This window comes from Nicotiana tabacum, chromosome 9 (genome assembly GCF_000715075.1).
Source record: "Nicotiana tabacum cultivar K326 chromosome 9, ASM71507v2, whole genome shotgun sequence".
Taxonomy (NCBI): Eukaryota; Viridiplantae; Streptophyta; class Magnoliopsida; order Solanales; family Solanaceae; genus Nicotiana; species Nicotiana tabacum.
In genome coordinates, this window is record NC_134088.1 from 10,441,361 (window position 1) to 10,455,929 (window position 14,569).

A 14,569-nucleotide genomic window follows, 5' to 3' on the forward strand; every position below is an offset into this window, starting at 1 on the left:
GCAGTTTTTACTCCTTAATTAAAGGTATCCATATATCTCACGTTTCTCTCTCCCCTTAATTCCTAAGATCTGACCATATTCGTTTTCCCCCTCCCATTTATTTCTCTTCTCCATTCCTTCTTCTTCTCAAAAAATACAGAGATGAGACCCATTGAGTATATCATCTTTATCGTGGTAGATGTTTTCCGCTATCTGCCAGATTTGTAGTATATTGTCTTCAGCAACACTAGCGACGACCCAGTCTTCACATGGGTTCTATGAGAAGTCAGAAATTTTACTTGTATGGCCACCATGAATAAAGAGCAACTCTGGTGGCCCATCTTCTGCATCTTCTGCTGTTTTGTTCTTCATCAATCCTGGAAAAATTGATTTGTAGTTTATTTGTAGAAATTTTGTAGATAAAGAGAAAATTTTGTAGTCAACATTTTTTTTCAACATAGATTATAGTGTAATTGTACTATAAATGTAGTAATTTTGTAGATACCCTTCAAAATAATACTGCTTTATACATACGTAAACTGATTTGTAGTTTCTTTGTAGATTTTTTGTAGAAAATTTGTAGATATCTACAAACTGGATACATTGAATTTAATTATCCCAATTCTCATTTCAATTGTAGCATAATTGGCATTTTCGACCTAATTGTAGAAGATTTGTAGAAGTTTTAGTCTTCCCAATCTACAATTTATCTACAATTGATCTACAATTCTACAATTTATCTACAATTTCTGGAAATATGTCTTCAATCTGAAATTCAGTCAAAACCAAGTCTAATCTTCACCAAAACCCCTCAAAATTGAGATATAAACTCCTAAACATATTCCGAATTATTTACAACAACACACAATCCAAACAAATAATGATTTTTGAAAACCCAAATTTGAATTCAAAGCTTTCAAGCTTTTTAATGGCTATCAATGGTGGAAAATATATGGAAGAACAGATTTTTTCAACTTTGAGTTGTTGAAACTCAAAAATTTGAATTGTTCGTTCTTTTTTTTTCGAGAATTTGAATTGTAGTTCTGGAGGAAAATACGCAGATGAGAAATCTCCTTTCCCTTTTTAAAAATTGAATTTAATGTAGAATCAATTAACACCAAGATTCTCTCCTTAATTTTAGCGCGTTTTTAGGGAATATTCTGCCCTTTTAATGCCTAATAGTCGAATGGTATATAAATTGTAGTTAAAGTGTGGACTGGGCGGGTAATTAACAAACTATGCACATTTAGGGTAATAAGGTTTCATATATGGTATAGTTAGAAAAAAATTCCTATAAATTATGACGTAGGCTCGACCATTTGGGCCGACCTTAAGCTAGCACCCCTCCAAAGTGCAATGGAGGTCACAAGCCTAGGTCAGCATTTGTTCATTCTCTATTTGTATTGGCCGCTGTGGGATTAATCTACTAATGAAGAAAGAGAAAACACTCTCGTTTACATTTACAAGATCTTTTTCTAAGTATGTCTTCTCAACCCTTAAATGTGTTCCTTTTTTATGAAATACATAATATTACAACGTAAAGAAAAATAACATCATAATGTATCATTGTATTCTCTATAAAATTTGAGACACAATTGTGCTTTTATCTTTGTAGTAACGGGACTCCAGAAAGTAATACAAAAAGAAACCATAACTTTAAAACATAGCCCTTTTGTGCTTTAGGTTGTTTTCATAAATAGACAGTTTCTCATTTGGCTAGAAAAATGCACAATGCACCAATAAAATTCTGAAGTTCAAACTTTCAAGTAGAGAATATTCAGAGAAGTACTAATCAGAAATGCGGATCGTAGAATTATAATGTGAATGTATATTTCATATGATCATGATAGGGTACAGGAGAGTAAGTAATAAAGTAAATACACATAGATAATGAAATTTTAGCAATTTTGCGCTCACAGAGAGATAAAACTTAACACACGCCATTATATGGCAATCCTCTGAGCTAAGCTTTTGGGATTGAGGCAAGACGAATGTCCATTGAACGACAAAATTTGAGCTATCAAAGGATGTCAATTCTTTTCCGTGGCGAGCTACACGACAAATCCTAAAACAAGAATCTTTCTTAGTATTCATTTACACGAATAGAGCACATTAAGTGAGTCAGTAACATTTTGTTTTCTATCGTATAATCTAAGTGCTAAAATATATACTAATAAAGCAAATATAAACCAAGGTTAGTGCAGAAATTTAGATTCAATTTGGTGGGGTGCACCAGGCAGTTGCAATAGTGCAACACATGGACGACACTTGAGAGCCCATGTAGCAAGCTACCTTGATGAACTCTTCCCCTAAAACAATAGAGTTAATATCATGTGAATCGATAACTTATTAAACTGATAAGAACAAATACTACACTTGATCTTAACCAAAAGGCCGAGAAAGGTATGCTTTATCTACTGCTCGGACTTCCGGTTTTATATGAGTTCTCTCCTTTCTCGGTTTTGTTAGCTTTCGATGTGGTATTTTTGTAGGCTGGAGAATTTTATGTTTCATACATACGCCTTCTCCTTGCCTGCAAGGGAAAGGAAAAAAGTTATGATCTGAAATTTTGTTCTACCATGGTAAATATTTACTCCCCATATTTATGCCAAGTCAAGTAATTTAACCATAACGTTTAAAAAATAAAGTGAGTTTGATTGTCCATCTTTTTTATATATATCAGGCATTGCATTCTCCGGATAATTCAAATCGAAGCAATTGGATGTTCAACTAGGGCCTATATGACATGACCGATCAATAGATCCACCTTTGTCATATATTCCATATATCACACTAGATAGATATTATATTCATGGAATACGATTCACTTTCAAGATGCCTTGTGGTGAAATGGTAGACACGAGACTCAAAATCTCGTGCTAAATAGCGTGGAGGTTCGAGACTCAATGAGCATTCTCAATAAGAGAGCTCGGATCGAATCGGTATATCAATACTGATTCAATCCGAGTTCTTGGAATTGGAATAAATTCAGCAGCGGATCGCGAAATTTTGGTGATATTCTCTATCTAATGAATGGGGAGTCTACTTTCTCTATTACCGTATTGTTATATAACTACAATTAACTATAAAAGCCAATATTTTTTATGGAATCAATTATGTTTATGTTATGGCTCCTTTTTATCTCACAAATTTGTAATAGTAGCCCGCTATAATAACCAAAAACATCTCGAACTAATGAGTGTGCTATAGAAAGGTTTTACTGTATGTGATAAATGGTGTATGAATGACCGCGGATACTGATAAGTTACGTTCTACCGGTTGGCTAAATTTGAACCTCGTCAATTTTCTAAACCTTAATAAATACTAGCAAACATGAAGGAATGGAGATATACCAGAGATAGGGGTGTAAAAAGGAAACCGACAAACCGTACCAACCCGATAATCCGAGTCAAACCGAGAGAAAAAAAAACCGACTATGGTTCGGTTTGATTTGGTTTGGTGTTGGAAAAAAAATCCGACCATAATTGGTTTGGTTTGGTTTTAACTAAAGAAAGTCAAACCGAAACCAAACCAACCCGAAATTACATATATAGAAATTTTTTATATATTTAATATATAAATATACTTATTGTGATGTAATTTATAAATATTTCTTTAAAAAATTCATAATTTTATCTTTTAAGGTATTATTTCAAGATTGGACTTAGAACTTTTGAATGTTCCAATAAGTTTTATAGTCATTAATATTAGGACATTAAATAATGCTAGCAAAGGTCGAAACCAAAATCAAATCAATACTAATGTTAACAAAAGACATCCAGTTCAATACTACGAATTAAATGTATTGAATATCTATTTTTTGTTTTGCAATAATTTAAATAAAAATGCATAACCTATTTTTATTTTTTCTTTAGCGTTTAGTCCTGTAATTAATACTCCTTTATTAGTACTTATTTCAGCATGAATACATTTAAATTATGTTTATTTTTATTATGGCTTTTTAATTAGCAATATTTATATTACATAATTTATCGTCTTTATTGTTGAATATTTTAGGATAATACCATGGACACATCTCATATTTTACTAGGAAAATACTTTATATAGTTGTATCTTACTAGGATTAAAGAAATATTTTGAGCACAAGTTATATGTTTTGTTCTACAAAGATTTTACTGAAAAAAAACCCGAGAAAAAACGAAAAACCCAAAAATCCAAGAAAACCCGAGAAAAATCGAGATTGAAAAATCCGAATTTTTATTGGTTTGGTTTGGTATTTAGATTTAATAACCCGACACAATTGATTTTGTTTGATAATTATAAGACCCCAACTAACCCGGCCTATGTACACCCCTAACCAGAGATAATTACCCAAAACCTAACATTTTTTTTCTTTAGCTTTGTTTACATTAGATAAGATATTTCATCCTCTCTTTTTTTTGGTTTTTCCCATTCGGTGTTCGGTATCTGCATTGGAGTCCCAACTATATCTGGATTCGCGTAGCGTAGGGCCCCATTCGAGAGGAACCGTTCCCTATCAAGAATTTTTCCATACCAAGGGCTCAAACCCGAGATCTTTGATTAAGGAAGGAGCAGTCTCATCAACTGCACCACATCCTTTGGTAAAATCTAATATTTGCAATAACATACACATGGTTTAACAATACAAGTATCACCAAAATAATGTTTACATGTACTGAAGTAATAACATAAATGAGCCACTTTTAAACCATAGAGAGTGGTACAACTAACAAGAATTATTGTGGGACTAAATTTTTGACATGCTATAATAGATCAATTCACAACTAATTATCTGTTTCACCTTACAAATTGCAACCCATAATACCCAATTATCTGTTCACCTTACGAAAGTAGCTTTAGTTGGAGCATAGTAAAATCCATATCTCAAATAAAAATGGCTAGCTAGTGATAAAATAATTAAAGCCAAGAAACATCATAAATAGCTTCAATTTATGACCCATTTTTCTATTAAACAATTTACCTGATAAATTACATGCATCATTTTCTACCGCGCCCAATCAAATAATTTCACATAAAATATAACAAAGAAAGAGAGTATAATTTTTCATATCAACTTTTTACATAAAAGGCACAATTTTCCAGACAAGAAGGACTGGAGTAGCACAATTTTCACTTGGGCCGCTGTCAAGTTGAAATAGGGCAGGAGGCCCAAACGTTTGGACTTAGGATCGGATAGGGGCCGCGCGAACGCAGGCCCCCACTACCACAAATTATGACGTAGGCTCGGCCACTTGGGCCGACCTTAGGCTAGCACCCCTCCAAAGTGCAATGGAGATCACTAGCCTAGGCCATGGGTCTTGTTGATCGCCCATTGACCCCGTCCAGGTAAGTATGTTTTTCTGTCAGCCCAGCCCAACTTTTATTCACCAGCATTTGCTCATTCTAAGTTTGTATTTGCCGATGTGGGATTAACTACTCTCACCTTTTTTAAAAAAAAAAAAATTAATGTCAAGATGTATTTTTGCTTTGAAAAAATTATGGACAAGTTCTTTTCTAAATATGTCTTCTCAACCCTTAAATGTTCTCCTTTCTTATGAAATATAATATTACAACGTGAAGGAAAATAAAAATTTTACAATCAGTGCTTATATTTTCCAGAAAGAAATTGTTTTGTAATAACTGGACTCCAAGAGGTAATACAAAAAGAAACAAAAATATTAAAATGTTACCAGTTTGTGCTTTAGGGTGTTAATATATAAGTAGACATAGTTTTCATTTGAGAGGATATAGAATTCCCTCCATACAATATTTTGAGGTTAAATTGTAACTTGCTCAAATACAAATTTGAGTTAAATTCCATAATACAATTTGAAAAAATACTATTGATCATCTATGTGCAATATGTGATATTTAAAGCCAATTTTTTTTAAGGATGGTAACTCGCGTGCAACTTGATTATTTCACCGACAAATCCACTTAGTGTCTACTACCTCGCACTTCACAAATTGTTGATGCTTGCATCAGGGTAGGCTACCTACATCACATGAGATACAGCCCTTCCCCGGATCCTGCGGGAAAGATGCATTGTACACCTTACAAAACCCAGCGCAGAGTCAATTGGGAGGAATCCATAACTCAAATAAATAGACCAGCTAATGATAGAATAATCGAGCCAAAAAGCATTATGAATAGCTTTAATTTGCAAGAAGAATTCATAACAAGTGGAAGATATAGGGTGTGAAGAAATCACATAAAAAAAGAAGTATAGTTTGATCCGAAATATGGAAGTGTTATTATTCAGAGAAAAGTCCTATACTTTTAAGCATCAGCGACATTCCTCCGGAGGCATCTGTTGCACCACCCGCATAGCCTCATCAACTAACTTACCACGACCTAAAATATCGACAAGGCAACAATAATGTTCAGCCCTCGGTTTTAAACCATAGGCATACCTCATAGACTCGAAAAACTTTTGACCTTTCTTAACAAGACCGGCATGACTACAAGCTGACAAAAGTCCCACAAAAGTGATCTTGTCTGGCTTGTTACCGAACCTTAGCATTTGCGCGAAGGCTTGTAATGCTTGGTTTCCAAGACCATGATTAGCATATGCCAGTATTATTGCAGTCCATGAAACAACATCCTTTACTATGAGATTCTCAAAAGTGATTAATGAGGAGTTGATATCTCCACATCTAGAGTACATGGTGACGAGAGCATTATTAAGCGAAGTGTCTTGGTCAAATCCTAACAGTAAAACAAGAACATGAGCTTGCAATAACTCCAGGATCCCCCCACATGAGGTCACTACACTGGTGAGAGTAGTCTGATTCGGCCTTAAGCCTGATCGGAGCATGCTAATGAAACACTTCAAGGCTTCACCCTCAAGGCCACTTTTTGCATACCCGCCAATCATTACATTCCAACTTACAGTCTCTTTATTAGGCATCGAATCAAAAAGTTCATCGGCCTTAGCCGCTAGGCCTTCATCAACGTAGGTTGTTATCATAGCATTCCACGCAGCAGGATCCCTGTTTGGCATTTGATCAAAGTACTCTCTTGCCATTTCTAACAACCCATTTCGTGCAAGACCAGTAACGATAGTTGTCCAGGAAACTGCATTTTTCCATGGCATCGGATTAAATAGTTCCAAAGCTTTGTCCACTCTCTTGTCATTTAAACAACCTTGAATCATAACATTCCAAGAATATAAATTACGTTCAGGCATCTTATAGAAGAGCTCAAGAGCTTGATCCACCTGACTATCTTTAACATAAGCCCTGATCATCGCCGTCCAAACAATAACATTTTTCTCAGGAATCTGATCAAAAATATGTTGTGCCTCATTAATCAAACCATTTTGAGCATAGCCCACCATTGCTGCAGTCCAAGTAACCACATTTTTCTCTGGCATTTCTTGAAGCAGCTTTCGAGCTTCATCCACTCTACGGTTCTGAAAATACCCGGAAATCAAACTGGTCTACGCATAAACATTTCTATCCGGCATTCGTTCGAAGATTCTCCGAGCCTCATCGAATCTTCCAACTTTAGCATAAGCATGAACCATAGCAGAATCAGACACTACATTTCTCTCAGACATTGAATAAAACAACGTCTCAGCATTAGGAAGATCCTTATGTTTTAAATAAACAGTAATCATTGAAGCATAAGAAACAACATCTCTTTGAGGCATTTCGTCAAACAATTGCCGAGCTTCTTTAACTTTGCCTTGACGGCCTAAATTCATAATCATTTTATTGGAGCTAAAAATGGACTGTTCTAAGTGGGGTTTTGACTGTATTTGAATAGGTGTTTTTGTTTGTGAATATGGTCTTGAAAGGAATGGACTCCTCAAAATGCGGTCATTAACATTACTCAGCAAATAATGTGAACTCCAAACTATAAATGAGTGGCTTAATTTAATCAAACTTCTGGTTTTATACATGATTGTTTGTTAATAATCTCAGATGGGAAGAGGGATTAGCTATGGGATTATTGTTGTATCAGAATACTACTACTAGTAGTAGATACACAGATTAAAGGTGTAATAGGAGCAGAAATCAGAGACATATTTTCTTGTAAGAGGTTGAGACTTGAGAGCAATGACAAAAGATAGTTATGTCCTAAGTTATGGAGAAATTATTTTGCAGCTAATACCTCCGGTCCAAAATAAGCGACTTTTTGACCCTTTTTTTGTGGTCCAAAATAAGTGATTTTTCCATATTTCAAGAATGAATTAATTATTTTTTTTCCTACATTACCCTTGGAGTAAATACTGTTGGAGTGTGTGTTAGGAGTATTTATTTGAAGAGATAGTAAAGGTTAATATGGTTAATTTCATTACTAATTAATATTTAAAGGTGAATTTCTTAATCTGTGTAAAAATAACTAAAAAATCACTTATTTTAGACTCTAAGAGAGTAGCATAAAGTTTTGGAAGAAGGCAATAACTTTTGAGAAAAGGTTTTACGCCAAAAGAAAATAATTAAAGAAACATTTGGAAAAGACTTTAACGAAACAAAAGTCATCTAGAAATTTCCAAAATTCTCTAAGCCCAAACGGCTTATTGGACGAACCTCCTCTCGCTCACTTTTTCTAACATTTTTAGTACCAACTAATTCATTCGGGTGAAACATCTTACGATGTCATGATGCGCCTATTCCTATCGACATTCCGTCAATACTTCTGGCTATAGTTAAACAAATAGACAAATTCAAATGCTCAATTATAGGGGTGTACATAGACCGGGTTGGTTCGGTTTTTATCAAAACAAAACCAAACCAACTATATCGGTGTAGATTGTTCGGTTTTGTTGGGTTTTTCGGGTTTTTTTTGTTACATGAATATTATTTCAATCTTACTTTGTTAAAATTATAGATAAAGTTTTGATAAGTGAATATATGTTTAGTAAATATGGAAAAAAATTGACAAACATATGATCTATTAAAATATTCTAATGGGAGAATTTTTTTAGTAACACATGATAGTTATTTTCTTAGTCGTCTAACAATAATTTTTCGTTAATTTACGCTTTCAAGGTTAATACATGAGAGGATCCCAAATATTTCTACATTTTCTAAAGAAAATTCACTATAAAGTCTTAAAAATATAAATAAAATTTATATATTTATATGTCGGTTTGGTTCGGATTTTTTGACACAATACCAAACCAAGTCAAACCAAACATAGTCGGGTTTTTAAATCGGTTTGATTTGGTTTTTCAATTTGGTGCGATTTTCCGGTTCGGTTTTAACACCTCTCCTCAATTGTATAAAAACATACCATGAACGACTTTTGCTAAAAAAAAATGACAATCTAAAATTTTTAGGAAAACTTTCATTCAAAAAGGGCATAATTTTAAATAAATTTTTATTTATCACATTGTATTGGATGTAATTGCAAGATCCAAAACTCTAAATTACAAAGGACATACATTTATACAATAACGCTCCACTGAGATTTCAGTGGTGACTAGAGGAAAATAGTGTTCGCTTGGGCCAACCTCAAAGCTAAAACTAGGCCACAGGCCCAAAAGTTTGGACTGAGAATTGGATAGGGGCCGCGCAAACGCAGGCCCCCGCAACCACAAATTATGACGTAGGCTCGATCACTTGGGTCGACCTTAGGCTAGCATCCCTCCAGAGTGCAATGGAGGTCACAAGCCTAGGCCATGGGTCTTTTTGATCGCCCATTGACCCCGTCCAGGTAAGTATGTTATCTTGTCAGACCAGCTCATATTTTATTCTACAGCATTTGTTCATTCTCTATTTGTATTGGCCGATGTGGGATTAATCAACTAAAACACTCTCTTTCACATTTAAAAGATCTTTTTCTAAGTATGTCTTCTCAACCCTTAAATCTGTTCCTTTTTTATGAAATATAATATTACAACGTGAAGAAAAATAACATCATAATGTTTATTGTATTCTCTATAAAATTACAATGTAGTGCTTATATCCTGTAGTAGCTGGACTCCAAAAGGTAATACAAAAAGAAACCATAAGGCTAGAAAAGTGCACAATGGCACCACTGAAGTTCAAACTTTCAAGTAAAGAAATACTAATCAGAAATGCGGATCGTAGAACTATAATGTGAAAATATATTTCATACGATCATGATAGGGTACAGGAGAGTAAGTAATAAAGTAAATACTCATATAGATAACAAAATATGAGCAATTTTGAACTTAATTTGAGCTAGCTTGTGAGGTGCAAGACGAAGGTCATCGGACGACAAAATGGCGAGCAACACTACTATAAAAACGTCCATATCCCCAAGCAAGAATCTTTCTTAGTTTTCATTTACATGCATAGAGCATATTAATTGAGTCAGTAACATTTTTGTATACTATCGTATAATTTAAGTGCTAAAATATATACTAATAAAGCAATATAAATCTAGGCCACTGCAAAATTTTAGATTAGATTTGGTGGGGTGCGCCAGGCCCTTGGAGTAGTGCAACACATGGGCGACGCTTGAGAGCCCAAGTAGCAAGCTACCTTAATGAACTCTCCCCTTTAAAAATAGAGTTAATATCGTGTGAGTCATGACTCACATATCAGATATTAAACTGATAAGAACAGATACTACACTTGATCTTAGCCAAAAGACCGAGAAAGGTATGCTTTATTCTGTTCACGGCCTTCGGCTTTTATATTATTTCTCTCCTTTATCGGTTTTGTTAGCTTTCGATGTGGTATTTCTGTAGGCTGGAGAATTTTATGTTTTCATATATGCGCCTTCTCCTTGCCTGCAAGGGAAAGGAAAAAAGTTATGATCTGAAATTCTGTTCTACCATGGTAAATTTTTTACTCCCCATATTTATGCCAAGCCAAGTAATTTAACCATAGCGGTTTAAAAATAAAGAGAGAATACATATACGGTCAGACATCTCTATTACCGTATTGTTATATAACTACTATTAACTATAAAAGTCAAATTTTTTATGGAATCAATTATGTTTATGTTATGGCTCCTTTTTATCTCACAAATTTGTGGACCCCAATCTTATACTTTTGGGTCCACAAAACTGTGAGATAAAAAAGATATTTCATACAACTAGTGTCAGTTATATGAGACACAAAATAAAATTTTCCGCTATATATGTTATCTGTAACGGTACTTAGCTATAATAATCAAAAACATTCGTAACTAATAAGTGTGTTATAGAGAAGTTTTACTGTATGTGATAAATGGTGTATGAAGGACCGCGGATGCTGGTAAGTTACGTTCTACCAATTGGCCGAAAATTGAACCTTGTCAATTTTCTAAACCTTAATAAATACTAGCAAACATAAACAAATGGAGATATACCAGAGGTAATTACCCAAAAACCTAACAATTTTTTTTTGCTTTAGCTTTGTTTACATTAGATAAGATATTTCATCCTCTCTTCTTTTTTTTTCCCGTCCGATGTTCGGTATCTGCGTTGGAGCCCCAATTATATTTGAATTCCCGCCGCGTAGGGCCCCATTTGGGGGAACCGCTCCCTACCAAGAATTTTTCCATACTCAGGACTCGATCCCGAGATCTCTAGTTAAGGAAAGAGTAGTCTCATCCACTGCACCATATCATTTGGTAAAACCTAACACTTGCAATAACATACACATGGTTTTTAACAATACAAGTATCACCAAAATAACGTTTACATGTATTGAATTAATAACATAAATGAGCTATTACAACTAACAAGAACTATTGTCGGACTAAATTTGACATGCTATAATAAGGGTTTAGATCAATTCACAACTAATTATCTGTTTCAGCTTTACGAAAGTAGCTTTAGTTGGAGCATAGATCCATATCTCAAATAAAAAAAGGCTTGCTAGTGATAAAATAATTAAAGCCAAGAAACATCATAAATAGCTTTGGCGCAAGATCTCATAGTAAATGGAAGCTGCAACAGCAAAGCTATGATTCATTTAAGGGGTATCAAAATTTAACTAAATAAATACATAAGTCAGTTAAGATAGGTCAATACATAGTAGTATATATACATAAAAATTATTTTTAACTGTATAAACAGTACTCCCTCCGTTTCAATTTTGTTTTATCTTATATAAAAGTACTCTTTCAATTTATTTCCTTTTTAGTGTGACCCATTTGTCTATTAAACAATTTACCTGATAAATCACATAAAATATATATGCATCATTTTTCACTACGCCCAATCAAATAAATTCACATAAAATATAAAAATATAATGAGTATAATTTTTCATATCAACCTTTTACATAAAAGACACAATTTTCCAGACAAGAAGGACTGGAGGAAGACAATTTTCACTTGGGCCGCTGTCAAGTTGAAATAGGGCAGGAGGCCCAAACGTTTGGACTTAGGATCGGATAGGGGCCGCGCGAACACAGGCCCCACTACCACAAATTATGACGTAGGCTCGACCACTTGGGTCGACCTTAGGCTAGCACCCCTCCAAAGTGCAATGGAGGTCACTAGCCTAGGCCATGGGTCTTATTGATCGCCCATTGACCCCGTCCAGGTAAGTATGTTTTTCTGTCTGCCCAGCCCAACTTTTATTCAACAGCATTTGCTCATTCTAAGTTTGTATTTGCCGATGTGGGATTAACTACTCTCACCTTTTTTAAAAAAAAAAAATTTAATGTCAAGATGTATTTTTGCTTTGAAAAAATTATGGACAAGTTCTTTTCTAAATATGTCTTCTCAACCCTTAAATGTGCTCCTTTCTTATGAAATATAATATTACAACGTGACGGAAAATAAAAATTTTACGATCAGTGCTTATATTTTCCAGAAAGGAATTGTTTTGTAATAACTGGACTTCAAGAGGTAATACAAAAAGAAACAAAAATATTAAAATGTTATCAGTTTGTGCTTTAGGGTGTTAATATATAAGTAGACATAGTTTTCATTTGAGAGGATATAGAATTCCCTCCATAAAATATTTTGAGGTTAAATTGTAACTTGCTCAAATACAATTTTGAGTTAAATTCCATAATACAATTTGAAAAAATACTATTGATCATCTAAGTGCAATATGCGATATTTAAAGCCAGTTTTTTTTATGGACGATAACTCGCGTGCAACTTGACAATTCCACCGACAATTCCACTTAGTATCTACTACCTCGCACTTCACAAATACCGGATAACTCTGGCCACCAAACTTAGGAAAATGGAAAGAAATTCGCTTCGAAAACCTCATAATTCTCCTCCCACTTTATTATTCACTGGATTAACTTCACTTTGACCAACAATTTTTTTTTTAATAATCATGTTGTCCGAATCAACTTGCGTGCACCTCGATTAATTCCACGAGATACATGTCATCTCCCACCAGCAACAAGTACAAGGTAACTCTGTCCACCGAAACTTGGACAAATAAAAAGAAATCACCTAGTGTTTTTTTGTCTCCGCTGAATTTGAACCTGAAACGTCATGGTTCTCACTTATTTCAATGGCCACTAAGCCACAATCTTGGATGCACTTTGACCAAGAATTCTTGTAAATGGCTAAAAGTGCATAAAACATTTTTTTTCTTTCTTCATAACATCAATAAAGGGTTGTAACTGGATTCAATGCTGAAGTATAATGTGAAGAGTACATATTTCATATGATCAAAAGATACAGGAGAGTAAGCAAATACACATATAGATAAAGAAATATGAGCAATTTTGAGCTCATAGAGAGATAGAACTAACATAAGCTACAACAGCGGACAACAAAATTTGAGCTACTGCAGTTAAAGATAAAACTTATTCACTTGTTTTTATCTTTATTCTCCTTGCCAACCAGCTTGGCGTGCTCTACGCTCCCAAACGGACGTCAACTTCTTTTCCTTGGCAAGCAACACGACAGCTCTTTCTCGCCCGACTTCACAAGTTTCCGTGGTAGCAATGCATTTCTCAGCCTCCTTTTGGTACTCAGAAGCTAAATGGTGTATGTGATAAATGGTTTTACTGTATGTGATAAATGGTGTATGAACGACCGCGGATGCTGGTAAGTTACGTTCTATCAGTTGGCCGAAATTGAACCTCCTCAATTTTCTAAACCTTAATAAATACTAGCAAACATGAAGGAATGGAGACATACTTAGACAGTACCTTGGCTCTGATACCAATTGTTGCGGAAGCCAAATGTATATAGTGTGAATAAGTCACAACTACTATACCAAAAATTATGACAGCCACCAAATAATAAATAAGACAATAAAGCAACAATAAAGGGAACACCAGAATTTACGAGGTTCGGCTAATTTTGTCTACTCCTCGAACACAACCAATATTTTATTTCACTCCAAAAATACAAGTGAAATAATACTAAAGAAAGAAGATACAAATGTCTTAAACAGATGAAAAGGCAAATGAGAGGTGTGTTTAAATCCTAAACATTAGGCCTTCTTTTATAGGGGGAAAATCCCCCCAAAATTCAAGAACCCACCGATGTGGGACAAATTTGTCAAACTTCAACAAATCTCCACCTTGGCAAAATTCCACATCTTCAATTTTCTCTCAATAACAAATTTTGATTGTGTCTTCATCTTTAATCTTCAGTTTTCAACAATGTTGATCAAATCCAAACAATGTTGAAACTTGACCGCAGTCACCACCTTTGTCAGCATATCAGCAGGATTCTCTGTAGTATGAATTTTCTTCACCGTGACTCCACCTTCT

General features: G+C 34.4%; 4 non-coding genes and 2 pseudogenes across 4 annotated transcripts; all 6 read right to left on the bottom strand.

The window, feature by feature from the left end:
- Positions 1-2,201: 2,201 nt before the first annotated feature.
- On the bottom strand, positions 2,202-2,386 carry LOC142164534 (U2 spliceosomal RNA; annotated as a pseudogene).
- Positions 2,387-5,154: 2,768 nt separating this feature from the next.
- Positions 5,155-5,315, bottom strand: LOC142164490 (U1 spliceosomal RNA). Its single transcript, XR_012695257.1, has one exon. It is a non-coding gene; the product is annotated as a U1 spliceosomal RNA (small nuclear RNA).
- Positions 5,316-6,126: 811 nt separating this feature from the next.
- Positions 6,127-8,198, bottom strand: LOC107831819 (uncharacterized; annotated as a pseudogene).
- A 1,276-nt stretch (positions 8,199-9,474) lies between these two features.
- LOC142164518 (U1 spliceosomal RNA) lies at positions 9,475-9,635 on the bottom strand. Its single transcript, XR_012695280.1, has one exon. It is a non-coding gene; the product is annotated as a U1 spliceosomal RNA (small nuclear RNA).
- A 716-nt stretch (positions 9,636-10,351) lies between these two features.
- Positions 10,352-10,545, bottom strand: LOC142164528 (U2 spliceosomal RNA). The gene has a single exon (XR_012695289.1). It is a non-coding gene; the product is annotated as a U2 spliceosomal RNA (small nuclear RNA).
- A 1,721-nt stretch (positions 10,546-12,266) lies between these two features.
- Positions 12,267-12,426, bottom strand: LOC142164507 (U1 spliceosomal RNA). Its single transcript, XR_012695273.1, has one exon. It is a non-coding gene; the product is annotated as a U1 spliceosomal RNA (small nuclear RNA).
- Between the last annotated feature and the right edge of the window lie 2,143 nt (positions 12,427-14,569).